At 43.8% G+C, this 16,052-nt stretch overlaps 1 protein-coding gene across 1 annotated transcript in view; it reads left to right on the top strand.

Moving 5' to 3' along the window:
* The first annotated feature begins 9,895 nt into the window (after positions 1–9,895).
* Positions 9,896–16,052, top strand: part of LOC120065151 (cell division control protein 42 homolog) — a 39,628-nt gene continuing 33,471 nt past the window's right edge. The window contains exon 1 of the mRNA XM_039015923.1: positions 9,896–9,977. The gene's annotated coding sequence lies outside the window, so the exon portion shown is untranslated. The remainder of the gene's footprint in view (positions 9,978–16,052) is intronic.

Genomic DNA, 16,052 nt, shown 5'->3' with positions numbered 1-16,052 from the left:
TCTAAAATGGATTACATAGAAAAATGTCCTCAGCAATCTACACACAATACCCCATAATAACAAAATGAAAACAGTTTTTTAGAAAATTTTGCAAATGTATTAAAAATAAAATACAGAAATACCTTATTTACACAAGTGTTCAGTCCCTTTGCTATGAGTCTCGAAATTGAGCTCAGGTGAATCCTGCTTCCACTGATCATCCTTGAGCTGTTTTTACAACTTGATTGGAGTCCACCTATTGATTGGACATGATTTCGAAAGGCACACCACTGTCTATATAAGGTCCCACAGTTGACAGTGCATGTCAGAGCAATAACCAAGCCATGAGGTCGAAGGAATTGTCTGTAGAGTGGTGAGGCACAGATTTGGGGAAGGGTACCAAAACGTTTCTGCAGCATCGAAAGTTCCCAAGAACACAGTGGCCTCCATCATTCTCAAATGGAAGATGTTTGGAACCACCAAGACTCTTCCTAGAGCTGGCCGTCCAACCAAACTGAGCAATTGGGGTCAGGGAGGTGATCAAGAACATGATGGTCACTTTGACAAAGCTCTAGAGTTGCTCTGTGGAGATGGGAGAATCTTCTAGAAGGACAACCATCTCTGCAGCACTCCACCAATCAGGCCATTATGGTAGAGTGGCCAGATGGAAGCCACTTCTCAGTAAAAGGCACATGACAGCCCGCTTGGAGTTTACCAAAAGGCACCTAAAGACTCTCAGACAATGCGAAACAAGATTGTCTGGTCTGATGAATCCAAGATTGAACTCTTTAACCTGAATGCCAAGCGTCATGTCTGGAGGAAACCTGGCACCATCCCTACGGTGAAGCATGGTGGTGACAGCATCATGCTGTGGGGATGTTTTTCAGTGGCAGGGACTGGGAGACTAGTCAGGATTGAGGCAAAGATGAACGCCGCAAAGTACAGAGAGATCCTTGATGAATACCTGCTCCAGGACTTCCGACTGGGGCGAAGGCTCCACTTCCAACAGGCCAATGACCCTAAGGACACAGCCAATACAACGCAGAAGTGGATTTGGGACAAGTTTCTGAACGTCTTTGAGTGGCCCAGCCAGAGCCCGGACTTGAACCTGATCAAACATCTCTGGAGAGACCTGAAAATAGCTGTGCAGCAACGCTCCCATCTAACCTTACAAAGCTTGAAAGGATCTTCAGAGAAGAATGGGAGAAACTCCCCAAATACAGGTTCGCCAAGCTTGTAGCGTCATACCCAAGAGGACTTGATGCTTTAATCACTACAAAAGGTGCTTCAACAAAGTACTGAGTAAAGGGTATACATACTTAAGTAAATGTGATTTCAGTTTTATTTTTATAAATGAGAAAATATTCATAAACTTATTTTTGACTTGTCATTATGAGGTATTGTGTGTGTGTGTGTGTGTGTGTGTGTGTGTGTGTGTGTGTGTGTGTGTGTGTGTGTGTGTGTGTGTGTGTGTGTGTGTGTGTGTGTGTGTGTGTGTAGATTGATGAGGGGAAAACATTATTTAATACATTTTAGAATAACGCTGTAACATAACAAAGGTCTGAATACTTTCTGCAGGCACTGTATTTGAAAATTAAATCATCTCCGAAATATCGCCATAGAAAGCTAGTTGCAATTTCACGTTAAACCACCAGAAATTACAGAACAAATATTATGGTTAAACTCAAATATACTAATTGATCAAATAAAAAGTTATATATTTTTTTACTGTAGTCTTTGTAAATGATATCAGTAGGACTGGTGAAGTTATGTCACATGCAGTTAACAAAAATATGGAAATGCCTGCTCTGTCAAATTACAACCAACTGATTGCAGCATTACTGCAAAAATGAAGGCAAGGGAAAGGTAAGAAATCCTGCATTAAAGACCAATTGGTTAACGAAAATTGTGATAAAGTATTTTAATTAAGTTTAATTTAAGGACCAAAAAACTGACTGCTGTGCCATACAGGTTGCAAAATAGTTGGGAGGAGATTTCCCATGTACCGATTCCATGGCACATGGTTTATGAACTGATACACAAAATGACGCCGGATTCAAAACTTACGTTTTTCATTTTAAATCATCAAATTATTGCAACCAAAATGTTATATATGGGGGATACAACCATCCTTTGAAGATTTTGCTGCGTAGAGACAGAATCATGAGATCACTTGTTTTGGTACTGCCCATATGTAGCTTATTTTTCTGTATTATTGTTCAGGAATGGCCAAAAAATGCAACATTTACTTGGAGCTAACTCTACAAATAGCAATGCTGGGTGATTTTTGAAAAGTCATAGTCAAATCAATCAATACATTTTGTGCTAAGAGTTATCTTTAATTTACAATATGTAGAAACTATGAGAATAGAAAGGTTCAGAACTTGTGTGGAACAGCACAGTGGGAAAATATGTCAGCTCGAACTCAACTGGATGGTCTTCAGAAATAGATTGGAGGGGTTGAGGGTAGTTGAAGGCTGGGAATAAAAACAAACAAAAGACAACTCATGTAACATATTCTCTTTGTAAAATGTATATAGTATGTACAGTACCAGTCAAGTTTGGACACCTACTCATTCAAGGGTTTTTCTTTATTTTTACTATTTTCTACATTGTAGAATAATAGTGAAGACATCAAATCTATGAAATAACACATATGGAGTCATGTAGTACATAAAGTGGTAAACAAACCTAAATCTAGTTTAGATTCTTCAAAGTAGCCACCCTTTGCCTTTGACAGCTTTGCACACTCTTGGTCTTCTCTCAACCAGCTTCATGAGGAATGCTTTTCCAACAGTCTTGAAGGAGTTCACACATATGCTGAGCACTTGTTGGCTGCTTTTCCTTTTCTCTGTGGCCCAAACCATCTCAATTGGGTTGAGGTCGGGTGATTGTGGAGGCCAGGTCATCTGATGCAGCACTCCATCACTCTCCTTCTTGGTCGAATAGCCCTTACACAGCCTGGAGGTGTGTTTTGGGTCATTGTCCTGTTGAAAAACAAATGATAGTCCCACTAAGTGCAAACCAGATTGGATGGTGTACCGCTGCAGAATGCTGTGGTAGCCATGCTGGTTAACTGTGCCTTGAATTCTAAATAAATCACCTACAGTCACCAGCAAAGAACCCCGACACCATCACACCTCCTCCTCCATGCTTCACGGTGGGAACCACGCATACAGAGATCATCCGTTCACCTACTCTGCGTCTCACAAAGACACACGGTTGGACCAATAATCTCAATTTTGGACTCATCAGACCAAAGGACAGATTTTCACTGGTCTATTGTCCATTGCTCGTGTTTCTTGGCCCAAGCAAGACTCTTCTTCTTATTGGTGTCCTTTTAGTAGTGGTTTCTTTGCACCAATTCGACTATGAAGGCCTGATTCACGCAGTCTCCTCTGACTAGTTGATATCTTACTTGATCTCTGTGACGCATTTATTTGGGCTGCAATTTCTAAGGCTGTTAACTCGAATGAACTTATCCTCTTCCTTTCCTGTCGCGGTCCTCATGAGAGCCAGTTTCATCATAGCGCTTGATGGGTTTTGTGACTGCACTTGAAGAAACGTTAAGTTTTTTTGAAATTTTCCTGATTGACTGACCTTCATGTCTTTAAAGTAATAATGGACTGTCGTTTATCTTTGCTTATTTGAGCTGTTCTTGAAATAATATGGACTTGGTCTTTTACCAAATCTTTTACCAAATCTTCTGTATACCACCCCTACCTTGTCAGAAGACAATTGATTGGCTCAAATGCATTAAAAAGGAAATACATTCCACAAATTAACTTTAAACACGGCACACCTGTTAATTGAAATGCATTCCAGGTGACTACCTCAAAGCTGGTTGAGAGAATGCCAAGAGTGTGCAAACCTTGTCATCAAGGCAAACGGTGGCTACTTTGAAGAATCTCAAATATAAAATATATTTTGATTTGTTTAACACTTTTTTGTTACTACATGATTCAATATGTGTTATTTCATAGTTTTGGTGTCTTCACTATTATTCTACAATGTAGAAAATAGTGAAAATCAAGAAAAACCCTTGAATGAATAGGTGTCCAAACTTTTGACTGGTACTGTATAAGCTGGAAGTGTCACGTTCTGACCATAGTTCTTGTGTGCTGTGCTTGTTTTAGTGTTGGTCAGGACGTGAGCTGGGTGGGCATTCTATGTTGTGTGTCTAGTTTGTCTGTTTCTGTGTTCAGCCTAATATGGTTCTCAATCAGAGGCAGCTGTCAATCGTTGTCCCTGATTGAGAATCATATATAGGTGGCTTGTTTTGTGTTGGGATTTTGTGGGTGGTTGTTTCCTGTGTCAGTGTTTGTGCCACACGGGACTGTGACGGTTAGTATGTTTGTTATTTTGTATAGTGTCTTGTCTTCGTGTATATTAAATCATGGAAACTTACCACGCTGCACATTGGTCCTCCGATCCTTCTCGCCTCTCCTCGTCCGAGGAGGAGGAAGAGCTAGACTGCCGTTACAGAACCACCCACCAAACTCGGACCAAGCAGCGTGAGTACGGGCAGCAGCAGCAGCAGCGGCCCACTACACAGGACTCCTGGACATGGGAGGAAATTCTGGAGGGAAAAGGACACTGGGCTCACATTGGAGAATATCGCCGCTCTCGTGAAGAGATGGAGGCAGCTAAAGCCCAGGAGCGGTGGTATGAGGAGGCAGCACGGAAGCGTGGCTGGAAGCCCGAGAAGAAATCCCAAAGATTTCTTGGGGGGGGGGGGGGGGGCTAAAGGGTAGTGTGGCGAAGGCAGGTAGGAGACCTGCGCCAACTTCCCATGCTTACCGTGGAGAGCGGGAGTACGGGCAGACACCGTGTTGTGCGGAGGAGCGCACGGTGTCTCCTGTACGTGTGCTTAGCCCGGTGCGGTACATTCCAGCTCCACGTATCGGCCGGGCTAGAGTGAGCATTGAGCCAGGTGCCATGAAGCCGGCTCAACGCGTCTGGTCTCCAGTGCGTTTCCTCGGGCCGGCATACATGGCACCAGCCTTACGCATGGTGTCCCCGGTTCGCCAACACAGCCCAGTGCGGGTTATTCCACCTCCCCGCACTGGTCGGGCGACGGGGAGCATTCAACCAGGTAAGGTTGGGCAGGCTCGGTGCTCAAGGGAGCCAGTACGCCTGCACGGTCCGGTATATCCGGCGCCACCTTCCCGCCCCAGCCCAGTACCACCAGTGCCTACACCACGCACCAGGCTTCCAGTGCGTCTCCAGAGCCCTGTTCCTCCTCCCCGCACTCTCCCTGTGGTGCGTGTCTCCAGCCCAGTACCTCCAGTTCCGGCACCACGCACCAAGCCTCCTGTGCGTCTCCAGAGCCCTGTACGCACTGTTCCTTCTCCCCGCACTCGCCCTGAGGTGCGTGCCCTCAGCCCGGTACCACCAGTGCCGGTACCACGCACCAGGCCTATAGTGCGCCTCGAGAGTCCAGTGTGCCCTATTCCTGCTCCCCGCACTAGCCTTGAGGTGCGTGTCTCCAGTCCGGTACCACCAGTTCCGGCACCACGCTCCAGACCTACTGTGCGCCTCAGCAGGTCAGAGTCGGCTGCCTTCCCAGCGCCGTCTGAGCTGCCTGCCTGCCCAGCGCCGTCTGAGCTGCCTGCCTGCCCAGCGCCGTCTGAGCTGCCTGCCTGCCCAGCGCCGTCTGAGCTGCCTGCCTGCCCAGCGCCGTCTGAGCAGCCTGCCTGCCCAGCGCCGTCAGAGCCGCCCGTCTGTCCCGAGCCGTCAGAGCCGCCCGTCTGTCCCGAGCCGTTAGAGCCGTCTGTCAGTCAGGAGCCGTCCGTCAGTCAGGAGCCGCTAGAGCCGTCCGTCAGTCAGGAGCTGCCTTCCAGTCATGAGCTGCCCTCCAGTCATGAGCTGCCCTCCAGTCATGAGCTGCCTCTCTGTCCGGAGCTGCCTCTCTGTCCGGAGCTGCCCTTCAGTCCGGAGCTGCCTCTCTGTCCGGAGCTGCCTCTCTGTCCTGAGCTACCTCTCTGTCCTGAGCTACCTCTCTGTCCTGAGCTGTCTCCTCAATGTAGTGGGGGCCTTGGTGAGGATTCCTAGGCCAAGGTCGGGGGCGAGGGTCGCCACTCAAAGGACGCTAAGGAGGGGGACAAAGACAATGGTGGAGTGGTGGCCTCGTCCTGTGCCGGAGCCGCCACCGCGGACAGATGCCCACCCAGACCCTCCCCTTGAGTTTTAGGGGTGCGTTCGGAGTCCGCACCTCAGGAGGGGGGTACTGTCACGTCCTGACCATAGTGCTTATGTGTTTTGCTTGTTTTAGTGTTGGTCAGGACGTGAGCTGGGTGGGCATTCTATGTTGTGTGTCTAGTTTGTCTGTTTCTGTGTTCAGCCTAATATGGTTCTCAATCAGAGGCAGCTGTCAATCGTTGTCCCTGATTGAGAATCATATATAGGTGGCTTGTTTTGTGTTGGGATTTTGTGTGTGTTTGTTTCCTGTGTCAGTGTTTGTGCCACACTGGACTGTGACGGTTAGTACGTTTGTTATTTTGTATACTGTCTTGTCTTCGTGTATATTAAATCATGGAAACTTACCACGCTGCACATTGGTCCTCCGATCCTTCTCGCCTCTCCTCGTCCGAGGAAGAGCTAGACTGCCGTTACACATACACAAACCCTGCACATGCTTGCTAACCAAATATAATGACGAGTTCAATGTATAATGTCATAGTGAGAACACCACCTCTTCCTTCCTAATCTGACCCTTGAATCTTCGTCCACCAACCTTTCTTTGGAGGGCATATAAATGCCGGCCCTTGCGCTCGGAGTCCTATCTCTTCTGCCACACATCAATCATAATTGCACTAATTTTACATTTGACCTCACCTCTACCCAATGGAGCACGAATATACATTATATCTCGTTTTAAAGCCCTTTTGGCTACCTGGTCTACTATTTTATTCCCGCTCACTCCCGAATGGGCTGGGACCCAGCATAATCTCATTCACTACTACAGCCTCTTTCGATTCTCGCGGAGTTTCCAAACAACCACTGCGGTATGGGGTTCGTCAATAGTTACCCCAGCCACAAAGTAATAAAACCCGCCTAATTCTACAATTGATCGTAAAATAAAATGTTATTTGAAACCCAACCCTAACCTTAAACACACTGCTAAAATTAACCCTAACCTTAAATTAATAACAAAAAGCATATTTTTGTTTTCATTAACTTTTACGACATAAGATTATTTTGACTTTGTGGCTGTGCTATCTAGTGGAAACCCTTGGTATGTATGGTCAGAGAGGAAGAAACGAAGCGAGATGTTTCACTCTCGACAAAATCTGTCCAAAATAAACCCAATGCGTTTCTATGGTTTTATTTTGGACCTAAGCTTTTCGCTTGTCTTCCCGCCTTTGGGACAACGACTCAGGGAGGAGACATGAGCATCTCGTCATTATATACTGATCACTGATATGGTGCACAACATGTGGTGCAGATGTAAACAACACCATAGAGAATGATAGAGGCATCAAGTGGCCAAAAGGCTAAATTAAAATGGGCAGCGCCATTGAGGGCTTCCATCGTTTTAATCTAGTCAACTCTTCCAACTTCATTGGCTGATCCCTCCTGGTGACCCTGTTGGAGTCTTGTCCAACCGGGTCATCAGGAGGGATCAGCCTATCTTGAAGAAGAAAATTGACTAATTGAAAATGGAGATAGCCTCAATGCCGCTGCCCATGTTGTCACAGACACTACAATGGTACAGATATAAAGATGAGTCCTCTATCTAACTATGAACAACACAGCGGCCTACTTCTGCTGTGTCCTGTCTTATCCAGTGTCCTGTGTGAATTTAAGTATGCTCTCTCTAATTCTCTCGTTCTCTCTTTCTCTCTGAGAACCTGAGCCCTAGGACCATACGTCAGGACTACCGGGCATGATGACACCTTGCTGTCCCCAGTCCGCCTGGCCTTGCTGCTATTCCAGTTTCAACTGTTCTGCCTGCGGTTACGGAACCCCTACCTGTCCCAGACCTGCTGTTTTCAACTCTTAATGATCGGCTATGAAAAGCCAACTGAGATTTATTCCTGATTATTATTTGACCATGCTTGTCATTTATGAACATTTTGAAAATCTTGGCTCTCTCTAATTTTCTCCTTCTCTCTTTCTTTCTCTCGGAGGACCTGAGCCCTAGGACCATACGTCGGGACTACCGGCCGTGGTGACTCCTTGCTGTCCCCAGTCCGCCTGGCCTTGCTGCTATTCCAGTTTCAACTGTTCTGCCTGCGGTTATGGAACCCCTACCTGTCCCAGACCTGCTGTTTTCAACTCTTAATGATCGGCTATGAAAAGCCAACTGAGATTTATTCCTGATTATTATTTGACCATGCTTGTCATTTATGAACATTTTGAAAATCTTGGCTCTCTCTAATTTTCTCCTTCTCTCTTTCTTTCTCTCGGAGGACCTGGGCCCTAGGACCATGCGTCGGGACTGCCGCCCGTGGTGACTCCTTGCTGTCCCCAGTCCGCCTGGCCTTGCTGCTATTCCAGTTTCAGCTGTTCTGCCTGCGGTTATGGAACCGCCACCTGTCCCAGACCTGTTGTTTTTCAACTCTTAATGATCAGCTATGAAAAGCCAACTGAAAATTATTCATGATTATTATTTGACCATGCTTGTCACTTATGAACATTTTTGAACATCTTGGCATAGTTCTGTTATAATCTCCACCCGGCACAGCCAGAAGAGGACTGGCCACCCCTCATAGCCTGGTTCCTCTCTAGGTTTCTTCCTAGGTTTTGGCCTTTCTAGGGAGTTTTTCCTAGCCACCGTGCTTCTACACCTGCATTACTAGCTGTTTGGGGTTTTAGGCTGGGTTTCTGTACAGCACTTCGAGATATTAGCTGATGTACGAAGGGCTATATAAAATAAAATTGATTGATTGATTGATTGCTGTGTGACCGGAAAATTGCATTTCCACCACTTACTGGACTTATTTTATTGTACTTTTATTATGAAGGCACCTTTTGTCATAAAACATTTTGATAACCAAATCAAACAGCATAGGGAGATAAAATTTAGATAAAATATTCTGGTTAAAATTCTTATTTTAGATGGGTTATTCTCTCTGTCTCTCTATCTCTTTCTGGCGGTCTCTCTCTCTCTCTCTCTCGCTCTCTCTCTCTCTGTGTTTTGAGTATTGGCTTAGTAATAGACCTCTGTCAATCAGCAAGCAGTATCAGAAGAACTATCAAGAGAGACACTGTAAACATCAACAGTATAACTTTACACAATAGTTTATGTTGCAGTCATTGTGTCCCAGATTGTAGAAGTGTTGGTTGGATAATGGTCAGGTAACCGGTTTGAGGACATAGTCCTGAGAGGGGAGACAGTGTTGGAATGCGTTTTGCATCTTATTCCAGGAACTGGAAGTGTTTCATGTAGCTGACACAAAACCATTGTTCTATAAGATCTTTTGGTCACAATTCCGTGCTTATCTGTCCATATGGCAGACACTGATTAAATGGTCAATAGATTTTTTGATGACACTTCACAGCAAAGACACAATCAGTTTTCAAATCACTATATTGATTATCTTTGACATAGTACTCTGCCATCTAACGGCATGCTATTGTATTGCAGCCCTTTGAGTAGTGGAGTAGTGGAGTAAAAATAATAATGATATTGTGTGAATGCATTATTACTGTAAAAACAGCTGTCCGTATTCTCCCAATCACTATAGCAGGTGATTGCGAAAAGAGGGAAAAGTCAGGTCTTCTCATCATTTAAAAAAAAAATGAATGTGCATTAACACAGAGTAAGGTAATACCAGTATTGTACTGCACTATTCTTACTTGGGAATATATTCATGTTCACTGTTATTGAAATGTAAATCATTTGGAGTCAATCAATCAATTTTGCTATAAGTGATTTTTTATTAACATGTCACGCATTACGTTCTACGCACGTGCCCCTGCACTTTTGACTAGAAAGCCCCTAGCGTGAACCTGCCAACGCCCGCCGCAGAGACACAAATAAAGAGGATACGGTACGGAAAATGACTATTTTTCATAAATTCTTTCTTCACGTATAGTAGCTAGTTACTATCGGTGTTATAACTAACATGTCACTATCAACGTAGGTATCTGGTTGTTTACTTCATTGGAGATAAAATGTTTGATTTTGTCATCTCATTCAACAACAGCATCCGCTTGGTAGTCAATCTAACGTCGTTTACTACGGTAGCTACTGCAAACTAGTGAAAGGAAGCTGCTAGCCAAACTAACTAGCTAAATCAACGCTAATCAGACTTTTTCAATTAAATGATAGCTAACGTTATCTAAATGAGCTAGGGAATTAACATACTTTACTTAAAGCAATCGATCTGACAGGGTTTGTATGAAAACAATTAAGTTACGTTAATCTGTGTTTCTTCATCGTTGATTGACACTGTTAGTTAGCCAGGTTGCTAGCTAGCTAGAATGGCGATGGTCGCTCACTGCTTAAAACCGCCTGGGAGGGTAGTTTACGTTACTGCTAGTAGGAAGCCAGGAGGAATGATTGAACGATGGTAGCCAGCACATATAATGTTCCATTATTTCACGACAACGTAGCGTGTAATGTTACCTAGTTAGGTGTGTTATTATTTTAACCAGTTATTTTGATTGTTGACCATTTCTCTACCAATGTTTTAGAATAGTCAGACAGATAGATTAGGCCATCGAATAGTAGCTACGAGCCATCTTTAATTAGCTAGCTGGTTAGCTCATGGTTAGTTAATAAATGGATAGCGGTACATCGGGTATATGGTTGTGTAAAGCTGAATATTAAAAAAAATAAAAAATTTCCCCTTTCCACAGTGCCATTCAGTCAGTGCTGATAGAAAAGCAATTCAACCAAACTCTGACTTTGTGGTACATTGATTTCATTTGTTTGGTGTACTGTACTTATTGACAGACTAACGTTACACTCAGAAAAAGGCATAGACCTTTAAATGAAGTATGGTTATGTGGGTTGGCTAGCTGTATGTGAGTCAGTGTGTTTTCTACATAGGCTGTAGGAAGGAAACAGGGAGGCTGTGAAAGATCACCAAAGCCTTTCAGAGTGAGTAAATCCGGTGTAATACCAGACACCGCCTTACAGATAGAGCTGCTTTTGGTAGTCTATACTGCACAGCATTGTACTGTAAACCCAGACGGGAAAGTCCCTGAAACTCATTACACAGCTGCATTGTGTGTCCCTCTGCCCCTTCTGTAAAAGTGTCCTAGGTGGGAGAACACCTGCATATGCAAAGGGGTGGGATGGTGAATCTTCTTTTGACATTCTTGGAATATCTGGGCATCCGCTAGCATTAGTTCAACATTAGACACGTGTGCGTGTGTGTTTTGAGATGGAGACAACACTTTACTGTTGTGATAATGATTGCATCAGCCTTAATCCACTCATTTGTGTTTGTAGGCCAGCCAGCACTCTGAAACAAGGCCAACCAAGGCAGTGAAAGTAGCTGACTGACAGAGAGGTGTAATCTGAGTCCACATAGGCGATAAGTCCACATTGCTAGGTATTGGTTGGCAACTATTGAAGTTGTTTCCTTTTAACAGGCCAGAGGCCTACAGAAAATGATGACATTTTGGAGAGGTGTGTGTGGAACATATGGTATGACCAGTGCTATCGGGATGTGATTCCATGTTCTCACGGGCCTACATGCAACAAAAGTGGTGGCTGTTTAATTGAAAACCATGAGATCTGGGTTTGTCATGATGCTATCGGGAAGCATCATAATTGTATTAGGCATTAACCGTGTCGAGTCACACATAGTGTGACATGTTGAGACACCATTTTAGACCCAGCAAGCTGTCGGTTGAACATGCTCATTAGTCTAGCAGTGGGTAGCAGTAGGCTAGATGTGGCAACTTTTGGAACACTGTCTGTTCTTGTCATGCAGATGACCTAAACAGTGCTATCTATCACTCTAACTTTGTCTCAGCATCACTCCAGCCAGTGTCCAGCTGCTTGGAGCCAGTGTAGGAGGAAAACACCCTGATCAGGCTGGTGTGTGTTGGAACAGAGGGATGGTCAGCCCCTCATCCTCAGGTTGTTGGAGTGTGGAAGGAAGATGTCCATCTGTGCATTAGTTTATGTTCACTCCCTCGCTCACTTTGCAATATGGCGCTGTCTTGCTCTCTTTCTCCCTTACACTCGTCGCTCATCCTCTTGTCCTCATTGCTACAGAGCTCTGCGGAGGCTCCACACATACCCATCCAGCGTCCCTCTGCCCCCATTGCCAGCCCCCCACTCCCTTGCCTGGGGAAGCTGTGGCCTAACCTCTGTTGAATAGGGCTGCAATGAGGGGTTCTGGAACTCGTGGTGATATCAAATATATGTGATATTACTGTGCAACATAGACATTCTATTATTTATTTAGAGAATGCACATGGAGTCATGTGTTCGCTAACAGATCACTTGACTTGTCTGTTACAGACCGCAATGCTGTATGGAATAATTAGTTTGTTTAACCCCCTAACTCTGGTATGTACACCGTCTTGTGCCCTTTGATATTTTCCTCATCTCAGTTTTTGTAGTCCTTTCCAGTCATAGCCCCTATTATCCCTTATACGGGTTGAAAATAGCAGATTTTGTCATTGATAAGTGCCTAAATTGGAACGCAGTGGCTGTACAGTAACATGCTATACATGATGTCAGAGCACAGGTTCTCCGTTTCACAGCACTTTAGGTTTTGACTGACTGCCGTTCTGAACTTGAGCACCGCGTGTGGCAAGATGACGACACCCCCCATCCCTCCCGCTAGTTGGGCTGCTTTTGCACATTTGTTGTTGTCTGGGTGAGGGAAATGCTGTAAATTGATAGGAGTCTGAAAGTGTTCTGAAAGATGAGATGTTGAGGATTATAAATACTGCTTTGATGTCATACAAGCTAACCACACACCCATGAGTCGAAATGTGCATTTCACATTTCCATATTTGAAAAGTCATCTATTTTAGTGTCAAAGTTTATTATCGTTAAGATTGTTACAAGGATGACATGTGTTATACCCTGGGTTGTCCTAAACAGAATGAACCTGTTTGTCGTATTGTGAAGAAAATTTGCCAAGGAATGCGCACTTGAATGCACTCATGGCTCTATTCTATGTGCACCAAAATCTGTTTGTCTGAAGTGCCTTTTCTAAGCCCAACAGTGGAAGATCGTATTTTATAACTTAGCTAGCCATGTTGACAGTAGAATAAGCTTTAAATGATGCCCACCTGACCCAGATTGCGATTTATAATGGAACGTTTTTGTATAGCGTAAACAACATCGGTAATTGTGTTATGGTGGGGATGCAGGGCTGTGTTCCAAACAAAAAACTACAAGTGTGCTTGCTTCAGTTCCTCAATGGCAAAGCTAGGAGAGCAAATAAAAAAAGATCACCTTTTTAATCGGTTAGTTGCTAAAAAAATTAATTTGACCGGTCATGCTCATCGGTCTAAAGGTTAATTTGCATAATTTTGTTGAATGAAATTGTTGCGTGGGTAATTTCATTAGTCATCTCTTATCACACAGCATACAGAGCCTTGCTTGTGGAGCAGAATAGCTATCACCTGTCAGACAGAGCGAGAGCACCTCCTCAAAAAGCTGGTACTGGAGTGAAATGTGTTTTTGTAAGCCCAGTCATTGTGCAACAAATAATTCTAAATTCAATCCTGTGTTAACTGTTTTGATATCTCTCCTGTTCTATTGGTTTTCATATCAACTTTCTTTCCTTGTCCAGAAGCCGAAGGCACACTCTTAGTCCTATTATTATCATCCTAGTTATTGCTATTCGATTCCACCTCTTTCTAAGTTTTCTAACAGATTTATCTCTCACATATGGAATCACTCACATTAGGTGCAGTGTTTACAGCAGTACTTTCCTGCCAATTGTATTTTGGCAAATATTTGAACATTTGGTTTTATTAGCTGCTTCATTACCAGAGGTGCGTGTTCAATAATAGACTATAGCCTTTTGACTGTAAGATGATGTTTCCATTAAGGTTTTATTAAAAAATCTGCTCTTTGTATGGATGCATAGTAAATTCTGTTGGTCATGTAATCTTACAGTATAGAATGTTTTACCGTTTGTTGACCCGTTAATGAGGGTTTCTTAGTCGGCAGCGAAATGAAATGCGCATTCCTACACCTTATAGTTGAAGGTGCTTTCCTTGAGACATAAAAAATACATTGATATTGTTTAGTGACTGCATAGTTTGGAGAGGTGTGTGGCCACTTAGAGACACCAGTTAGACCTCTCACTCAAACCCTTGTAATAGTTCTTATCTTGCACCTAGTCCAACATTTCAGTGGATATTGTTATGTTACTGAATGTATCCACAGTGTTTTCAGATTTTGTTATTGACAAGTCCTGTGAAAAGTAAAACAAACAAAAGTAAAATGCACAAACTCAAGTTTAATGTTTGGATTCAGTCTTGTGAGGTGATCTCTTGTCCTCACCTTTGGTCTGATGATTTTCCCATCTTCTCTTTCAATTGCTACCCTGGTAATTTAATTTAACTTTTTATAGTTCTTCTCGTAAGGCCAAATTGAAATGTTTCTATTTACACTGAACAAAAAATTTGCAACATGTCAAAAGTTGGTTTCATGAGCTGAAATAAAATACCCCAAAAATGTATTCCTCTCAAATTGTGTGCACAAATTTGTTTACGTCTGTTAGTGAGCATTTCTCCTTTGCCAAGATAATCCATCCACCTGACAGGTGTGGCATATCATTACACAGGTGCACCTTGTGCAGGGGACAATAAAAGGCAACTCAAAAATGTGCAGTTTTGTCGCACAATAGATGTCTCAAGTTCAGGGAGTGTGCAATTGGCATGCGGACTGCAGGAATGCCCACCAGAGCAGTTACCAGAAAATGTAATGGTCAAATCTCTACCATAAGCTGCCTCCAATGTATTTTTTAGATAATTTGGCAGTACGTCCTACCGGCCTCACAACCACAGTATGGAGTCATGGTGGCGGGGCATGGGCAGGCATAAGCTATCAAATTTTATGTCACATAAACATGTTTAGCAGATTTTATTGCAGGTGTAGCAAAATGCTTGTTTCTAGCTCCAACAGTGCAGTAATATCTAACAATTCACAACTATACACACAACCTAAAAGTAAGCCCATTCCTCCTGACAGAGCTGATTTAACTGAGTCAGGTTTGTCGGCCTCCTTGCACGCACACGCTTTTACAGTTCTGCCCACAAATATTCTATAGGATTGAGGTCAGGGCTTTGTGATGGCCACTCCAATACTTTGACTTTGTTGTCCTTACGCCATTTTGCCACAACTTTGGAAGTATGCTTGGGGTCATTGTCCATTTGGAAGACCCATTTGCTACCAAGCTTTAACTTCCTGACTGATGTCTTGAGATGTTGCTTCAATATATCCACATAATTTTCCTCCCTCATGATGCCATCTATTTTGTGAAGTGCACCAGTCCCTCCTGCAGCAAAGCACCCCCACAACATGATGCTGCCACCCCCGTGCTTCACGGTTGGGATGGTTTTCTTCGGCTTGCAAGCCTCCCCCTTTTTCCTCCAAACATATGAAGGTCATTATGGCCAAACAGTTCTATTTTTGTTTCATCAGACCAGAGGACATTTCTCCAAAAAGTACGATCTTTGTCCCCATGTGCAGTTGCAAACCGTAGTCTGTCTTTATGGCGGTTTTGGAGCAGTTGCTTCTTCCTTGCTGAGCGGTCTTTCAGGTTACGATATAGGACTCGTTTTACTGATACTTTTGTACCCGTTTCCTCCAGCATCTTCACAAGGCACCTTGCTGCTGTTCTGGGATTGATTTGCACTTTTCGCACCAAAGTACGTTCATATCTAGGAGATAGAACGCGTCTCCTTCCTGAGCGGTATGATGGCTGTGTGGTCCCATGGTGTTTATACAATTGTTTGTACAGATGAACGTGGTACCTTCAGGCTTTTGGAAATTGCTCCCAAGGATGAACCAGACTACAATTTTTTTTCTGAGGTGTTGGCTGATTTCTTTTGATTTTCCATGTCAAGCAAAGAGGCACTGAGTTTGAAGGTAGGCCTTGAAATACATCCACGGGTACACCTCCAATTGACTCAAA

The sequence above is a fragment of the Salvelinus namaycush genome, chromosome 20 (assembly GCF_016432855.1).
Source record: "Salvelinus namaycush isolate Seneca chromosome 20, SaNama_1.0, whole genome shotgun sequence".
NCBI classification, from domain to species: Eukaryota; Metazoa; Chordata; class Actinopteri; order Salmoniformes; family Salmonidae; genus Salvelinus; species Salvelinus namaycush.
This window is presented reverse-complemented; position numbering and strand designations above follow the sequence as displayed.